Genomic DNA, 8,628 nt, shown 5'->3' with positions numbered 1-8,628 from the left:
GATATTGAGCGTTATAGCCGCACTCAAGCGCACGACCGCACGCATAAAGCTTGCCACAAAGAACCAGCAAAAGTAGTGATTATGAATGTGTAAAAAAATAGCAAGGAGACATTTAATTGTTTATTAATAAACTGGTGTTTTCGGTGTCACTGCATAGATTAATTTGACGATGCGGACTCGCCATGAACGAATAGCTTGACGAATAGAGCCATTTTTAGCTAGTCATCGTCGCGTTATCGTCATAAAAAATAAGTGCGTCAACGAAATCATTTCGTTATCGTCATCGTTGACGAAAACAACATTGTTGGGGAGTTAGGACTGCTTAAAGGAGACCCCATAAAAATAGTCCTAAAAGAAAACGCTAAGCCATACAGCGTCGCAGCCCCTCGCCACATACCCATTCCGCTGCTACCTAAAGTAGAAGAGGAGCTGAAGCGAATGGAAGAAAATGGCATAATAGAGCGCGTGACGGAGCCCACAGAATGGGTAGCGCCTATGGTGCCTGTGATTAAGCCGACTGGAAAGGTAAGAATCTGTGTAGGTCGAGAACGTGAAAAGGGAAAAGTTCATCTTGCCGACCACAGACAGCATCTTGCACAAACTGGCCGGAAGTAAGGTGTACACAACTCTGCATGCTGCCAGTGGATTTTGGCAGATGGCCCTAGATGAAGAAAGTTCAAAGTTAACTACCTTCACAACACCAAATGGTCGCTACTGCTTTAAACGGCTCCCATTTGGAATAACATCGGCACCAGAGATATTCCAAAGGAGAATGCAAGAACTGCTGCAGGATCACGAGGGCACGGTAGTTTACATGGACGACATACTAGTGTTCGGAGCCACTCTGGAAGAGCACGGCCGCCGCCTGAAAAGGGTGATGGAGACAATCCGCGCATCTGGCCTAAAACTCAACCGCCAGAAGTGTAAGTTCAGACAGGCTTCCCTTCACTTCCTGGGCCAGGTTATCAGTCAGGAGGGTGTGACTCCAAGCCCAGAAAGAGTGTCTGCCATCACCGCCTTAGAGACACCTACAAATGTGAGTGAGTTAAAAAGGGTACTTGGTATGGTGAATTATGTTGGCAGATACATACCCAACTTGTCACAAATCCTTCATCCGCCCAACGAGCTGTTGAAGAATACAGTAGCATGGGTGTGGGACTCGCAGCAAGAAGCAGCCTTCAAGAAGGTAAAGACACTGATATCCTCTGCACCTGTTCTTCAGTACTTTGATTCAGTACTTTGCCCACTGTAGTAGGCGCTGACGCGTCCAGTTATGGATTAGGAGGAGTACTGCTGCAAAATCATGGAGGCACACTCAAACCAGTAGCCTACTGCTCTCGTACACCAAATGAAGCGGGAAAAAAGTACGCACAGATAGAAAAGGAGTGTCTTGCTAGTGTATGGGCTTCAGAAAAGTTCTATCTATATCTGTGTGGTCTGGAAAGCTACAAATTACTTACCGACCATAAACCACTGGTGACACTCATCAACCACAGAGACCTAGACAAAACTCCACTGAGGTGTCAACGACTTCTGATCCGCCTAATGAAGTTCAATCCTGTGGCTGAGTACATCCCAGGTAAGAACCTGATAGTACCTGACGTGCTGTCGAGGCACCCGGAGTCAAAAGTGGACGACACAAAACTGAGCGAGGACATCCAGGCATACGTGGACGCCATCGAAGAGCTGGAAAGGCCTAAAACAGTGCTGGAGCGCATAAAGGCAAAGACAGAGAAGGATGAAACCCTGCAGAAAGTCAGACTATACATTAAGTCTGACTGGCCGCGATATAAAAGGGATGTCGTCAGACCAGCTTTATACTATTTTATGGAGAGAAGCAGTCTTAGTGAGCATAATGGACTGGTAAAGAAGGGAAACCAAATAGTGATCCCACAAACAATGAGAACTGAGATGCTGGAGAGGATCCACCACCAGCATCAAGGCTTAAACAAATCCAGGGAGAGATACAAAGATGCCATCTGGTGGCCAAAGATTAGCCATGCGGTAAAGGAGAAAGTCTCCTCATGCCCACACTGTAATGAGCACAAACCAAGCCAAAGCCGGAACCCACTCATCACAACGCCTTTGCCGGAGCTCCCTTGGCAAAAACTAGCTGCAGATCTTTGTGAGTTTAAAGGAAAGCACTTCCTGGTTGTTATTGACTATTATTCAAGATGGCTTGAAGTATTGAGTCTCACCCAGACCACAAGTGAAGCAGTTATAAGTAAGCTGATGAGCACATTCACACGGTTCGGGATACCTGAAGAGCTGATTACGGATTACGGCCCGCAGTTTACCTCACAGCGGTTCCAGGTCTTTACATCCAAGTATGACATCCAGCATACTAAATCGAGCCCATACTATCCTCAAGCTAATGGGATGGCGGAGCGAGCTGTCAGGACCGCTAAAAGCATCCTTAGGCAACAAGACCCCCAGCTAGCTCTCCTGATCTACAGGGACACAGCCACGGAGCCGACAAAAGAAAGCCCAGCCAGACTCCTTATGGGAAGGAGACTGCGAACCACAGTCCCCAAGCTCCACCATCAGTTGAGACCAGCGTGGCCCAATCTGTCGACAGTCAGGCAGACAGATCCCAAAGCTAAGCAGGCCAACGAATATACCTAGAACAGGAGATGCACTGCAAAGCCGCTTCCTGCCTTAGGTGTCGGCAACAGAGTGCGACTGAAAACAGACTCAGAGAAGACATGGAGAGGGACCGGGGTGATACAGGCTTTGTGTTCCACTCCAAGTTCGTTTGTGGTGCAAACGCCACAAGGAGACACCACCAGACGAAACAGGAGGCATCTGCAGATCGTCAACCAAGAAAGGAACGACACTCCGACACAGTCACCAGAAGTCTCCACCCCACCGGGTAACATGGCATCCGCCACCCGTCCAACCCAAACTGATTCTGAGACTGGTAGCATAACATCGTCACCCAGAGTTTTGAGAACACGCTCTGGACGTGCTGTGAAACCTGCTGTCAAGCTGACATACTAGTCAGAAGAAAAGAGTTAACTAGTAATGTTTACAAATGATTACAGACCAGTTAGGTTAAAGGAAAAAGAGAAAAGTCTGAGCGGAATGTTTTTTGTTTATATTTGCTTGTTCATTTGTATTACTGTTAATGTCTACTTAAACAGTAAGTTTGAAAAGAAAAATATTGATAAATAGAATAAGAGAAATAATGCTTATTTGATACATGGGTTTCTTAAAAGGAAGAATACGGAAAATATTGTGTTGTCATACAAAAAGTAATTTCAGAGTATGTTTCTTAGAAACAGTTGTTTTGTTTAATACTGTATGAGACCCCAGACTAAAAGGGGGAGATGTCACGTAAACCTGTTACGGTATGTGATTGGGCATACGTATCTACGTATACGTACGTATGGACTGAAAGTAAACAATGTAGATTCACGTGTGTTAGGTTACGACATGTTGGAATAAAGTCGAGCTAAAGACAATCTTCTGTCTCCTCACATATATATATTATACGAAGATAGCGATACTTCACAGTATTTAAGTGTCCATACAGATACATTGGCAAAGTATCCCCTTTATGGGTAATTTTAATCTGTGTATGCGATCCCTGATCATATTCATGGTCAGTTACTAAAATTATATTATATTTGAGCTAGAATCGCTACTCAATGTAACAGTTTGACTCTTTGTTTCCCCCTTTTCTTAGTATTTTGGTTTAGTCCTGTTTAGTTTTCCCGCTCCTCATTATCCCTCAGTTAATTCACCTGTGTCTAGTTAATTATCTTCATCTGTGTCACCTGTGCCCCAATTAAGTTCCTTTGTCTCCCTGTGTTATTTAAGCCCTCTGTTTCTCCCTATTCCTTGTCCATTCTCGTTAATGTATAGTGTGTGTGTTGTGGGTACTGTCCACGTCACGTCTGCCCAGCCAGAGACTGTCCACGTCACGTCTGCCCAGCCAGAGACTGTCCACGTCACATCTGCCCAGCCAGAGACTATGCATGTCACGTCTGCTCAGCCAGAGACTGTTCACGTCCCGTCTGCCCAGCCTGTCGTAGTCCCAGAGCCTGTCCCTAATCCGGTTACTCACCCCAAGTATTTTTTTTGGGGGGGGGGGGCATATGTCTCCGCCATGGCCACCCGAAGGGGTCTCTCCACCATGGCCACCCGAAGGGGTCTCTCCGCCATGGCCACCCGAAGGGGTCTCTCCGCTCTGGCCACCTGCACGTCCTGCTCCGCCCTGGCCACCTGCACGTCCTGCTCCGCCCTGGCCACCGGCACGTCCTGCTCCAGAACACGCCCTCTTCAGCCTCCAGGGCGCCCACCCCCCCACCCACCCCATTGATGTTATACGGCGCGAGGACGCGCCTTTTTGGGAGGGGGCGTTCTGTAACAGTTTGACTCTTTTGTTTCCCCCTTTTCTTAGTATTTTGGTTTAGTCCTGTTCAGTTTTCCTGCTCCTCATTATCCCTCAGTTAATTCACCTGTGTCTAGTTAATTATCTTCATCTGTGTCACCTGTGCCCCAATTATGTTCCTTTGTCTCCCTGTGTTATTTAAGCCCTCTGTTTCTCCCTATTCCTTGTCCGTTCTCGTTAATGTATACACTGTAAATGATTTCTGTTGTTTTCACAGGATTATACTGTTTTTCTCAACAGTTTCTTACTGTATAACCTATGTACAGTAAGTTACAGTAGATTTAGATGTTGCACAGTATTATGTTGTATTTTCAACAGTTATATACTGTGCACACAGTTGACAGTATGTTACTGTTGATTTTCAATGCATTCTGGGAAATTATCAGTTACTGTAAATCTAAATACAGCAGTGCAAATTGACCGCGAAAAAAACCACACACAATTCCGCAGGAAAAATTGGTATAGCAACGTTATTTTTAGGCTACATAAAACATTTTCAGGATGGGGTGACCATGTCAGTATTAATTTCTGTCAGTGGGGGGTGCATGAGAGCGCATTTGAGTTTGAACGAGTTTTTCTGTGACTGTCATGTCAGTGCATCGATCGTGTCTGTTTCTGCCGACCTGTGGAACTTCGTCATCTGGTAAGTAATAAATCTTATTATTTGTATGCAGATGGATTCTAGCTAATTATTAACTTTACAGTTATTAGCTGACCACGTATACGGTCAGAATGATCTAAACATTTTGTTATTTACCATTTTAAGTCGGTGGAAGCGCCTGTGGGTAACGTACATTTTCATGGTTGGGAATTGAAAATCGATAAATGTATCCTGAAATCGGATACCCAAGGTTAGGATTCGGATTATTGTTATACAAATTAACATTTCGATTCCTCTTATCGATTTATTCGTGCTTATTTTCGTGTAAATCACTATTTCCTTTTACTAGTCGTCTGTGAGGACCTGACGATCAGCCAGTAAAGTTAGCTACCTTGTGCAGTTGCGCGCTCATATTTACCCCAGTCTATCTGATGGAAGCGCTCAAAAGTGTGCATTTTTGTCCAAAGACAAAGCTAGGTATGTCATTTACAGTATTGTCAGCTATAATATCGTAATTGTTGTTTTAACTATGTGCAAACTGACTTGTTACTCATTTGAAGAAGAAAAAAACGACGCCTCGAGAGTCAGGCTTGATAGTTCACTTCAAAATGAAAACTCGTCCTCAAGTTGTTTCAAACCTGTATACATTTCTTTCTTCTGCTGAACACAAAGGGAGATATTTTCATAACCAAACAGTTAACTGGATCCATTGACTTCCATAGTAGGATAAAGAAAATACTATGGAAGTCAATGGGCCCAGTTAACTGTTTGGTTACTGACATTCTTAAAAATATCTTCCTTTGTGTTCAGCAGAAGAAAGAAATGTATACAGGTTTGAAACAACTTGAGGGTGAGTATATGATGACAGAATTTTCATTTTGAAGTGAACTATCCATTTAAACTGCGCGATGAAGCCTATTAGAATGCAGTTAGAATAACTTAATTAAATAAATGGTCTGTAAGAGTTGTTGTTTTTAATTCATTTGGAAAATATTTATTTATTTATTTACAGGTTTCTTGTCAGGATAAATCCTGAAAATTCAAAATGCACATCACAGTTCCAGGTGAGCAGAAAGAGTGGGAAGGTTGTTCGGAGGAAGAACATGTCTTTGAATCCACACATCTTTCATCAGGGACTTTGCAGAATATGACTGGCAAAATCATTAAGGTAAGAGATATTAGGGATGTGCAGCGGGGCCCATATCGGTAGAAATTATTTGTGTCTAAATCTGTATTTAGAAAAATCCAAAAAGGGCGGAAATGATTTAAACCATAATTTTTTCAAATTAAAAAAATAAATAGGTATATGTAATTGTTCCCTTCACAGTTTCCATTTAACACATATGCCTTGTATAAGTCAAAGAATTCAAATAATTTTTTTATTATAATTGTAACATCTCTTTAAATAAGTTTTAATTAAAACATGAAATGGTAAAAAATATCTGATTTCTGAAAGACACAGAAACGGCAATGCGGCTATTTGATATGCAGTTGTGAATTTCATTCATGGAGTTTACACTCATTTGTGTTCCATAGGGTTGGGTGATAAGGTCAAAAATTATCTTGATAAAATGTATCAGTCAGTATTGATAATTATCACAATCAATGTCAAATATTTATTTCTTTTAAGGTTTAAATGTTCTCAAACTTGCATTAAATAATGAAGACAACAGGTTAAGTAAAAATATAATGAAATGTAATAGGGGTGGTCATTTTTTTTGAATCCATGATTCGATTCAAATAGATTCTTGGGGTCACGATTTGATTAAAAAATCAATTCTCTTTTGAATCAAATTTAAATTTGATATATGCATAGATTTACATTTGATCATAGATTTTAAATATATTCTATGCATATATCAAATTTAAATTTGATTCAAAATCGAACAGCATAGAAATAAACAGCAGCTACTGTTATTCCCAATCGAGTGGGAGTTATTTACCGTAGTTTAAATTATACACACCTCATATCTATTTAAATTAATCTAGCCCGCTGCCGCTCAGCGTTCATACACGCATCTTTTTCATCATTTAAATTAGTGAGCATCAAGTCGACAGACATATCTATGAAAGGAACAGACTATCATCAGGATCTGGGTTGCGTTTACCAAAAGCATCGTAAGCCTAAATTGATTGTAGACCATTGGTGGTAATTGTTCTATAATTAATTTAAGGTTACAATGCTTTGGGGAAACGCAGCCCTCATCAGTGGCCGATTGTTTGGAGTCAGATATAGAATAAGGGCCATTGCATTCTCAATATTTATTACTTTAGCCTCTGATACAGGACATGTTCATGCTCTTTTATACTGTAGGCGGTATTTGTTCGTTACCACAAAAAACCGTTTGCGTGTCCATGTTGAACGTGTTTCTTGTATGTAAAAACCAAAGTAGCCTACCTGTACATAGAAAGATCGTAAGAAAAGCCTGAAGTGTGCTCGACTAACTAAACTAAACAATATTTAAGACTATTTTCTATTTGTTAAGATATTGATATGAACTTCTGTAGTCAAGTATAAGCTTCATTCATAATGCTTCCTCTGTTTCAAGCTTGTGCACTCTAAACTGTCCTTCTTTGAAACAACATCATCACATTATTAAACATGTAGATCGATTTTTGAAATGTGTGAATCGGTTTGAATCCGCAGAAGATAAAATCGTAATTCATATGTGAATCGATTTTTTCCCCCACCCCTAATATAGTCGATATATGTATATCCATGGATGCCACACAACATGCAAGCAGTATATCCACCTTATTTTTCAACTTCAAAAGTGAAGTAAGCTATTTTCTGTGAATGTGCGAGACTTCCGGTTCATTAGCCGCTATAAGGAAATAAGAGATGAATAACAAATGCTGTAAATGATAAAAATATTTGTGCCTCAAACTAGTGTTTACAATTATGACAAATTCAATACATTAAAATAATAGGGTAAGGAATACCAGTTTGCAATATCAAGAAGCATAACAAGCTTTTTTGTACAGCTAGAAATAACTGTAAGCGTATGAAACCGGCCCACTCTTCTGTGAAAAATAAGGTGGATAAAAAAAAATCCCCTTAAAAGGTGTTGATAATGTGATTTAGTTTTTTTTTTTTATTAGTTGTATGTTTAGCCTCTGATTGATTTGTGCTTATCATTTCTTGCAGGATTATCAGAAGTGCTGTCGCTGTTCTTCTTCTTTTTCCTCACCTGGCCTTCATCCTCACCTGTTCTGCTTTCAAGTTTCTATTTGACCTCTTCAGGATAATTTTTGCATGAATTGAAATACATGAATTGTTCACTGATTTGAATTATTAATGATTAATTGTTAATTAGTCTTTTTTTTAAACAGATTTTTATTGTTGTATTATATTACATTATTATTACGGTACTAATGTATTGTTTGAAAATACACAATAAACCTGGTTGTGCAGTTAAAACTTCAATTGTTCTTTTTTCTATTTCCCATTAAAAGTTTAAAATAATATTTCTACGGATTTTCTACATATTCTACAGGTTACACAGTAGCACTATAAAAGAAAAAAGAAACATTTCATACGAAAATAGCTCCCATACCTCCAGCCTGTGGTTGGCTGTTACTGCGAGTCGGCTGGTTAAACTGTATAATACTATATACAGTATTATTAAAA

At 40.4% G+C, this 8,628-nt stretch overlaps 1 long non-coding RNA gene across 1 annotated transcript; it reads left to right on the top strand.

Annotated features, from left to right (window-relative positions):
* The first annotated feature begins 4,579 nt into the window (after window positions 1-4,579).
* Window positions 4,580-8,424, top strand: LOC130099233 (uncharacterized). The gene is made up of 3 exons (XR_008808367.1): window positions 4,580-5,039; window positions 6,010-6,165; window positions 8,146-8,424. It is a non-coding gene; the product is annotated as an uncharacterized LOC130099233 (long non-coding RNA).
* Window positions 8,425-8,628: the final 204 nt, after the last annotated feature.

This window comes from Rhinichthys klamathensis, unplaced genomic scaffold, assembly GCF_029890125.1.
Source record: "Rhinichthys klamathensis goyatoka isolate OS25496 unplaced genomic scaffold, OSU_Roscu_1.1 h1tg000225l_1, whole genome shotgun sequence".
NCBI lineage: Eukaryota > Metazoa > Chordata > Actinopteri > Cypriniformes > Leuciscidae > Rhinichthys > Rhinichthys klamathensis.
This window is presented reverse-complemented; position numbering and strand designations above follow the sequence as displayed.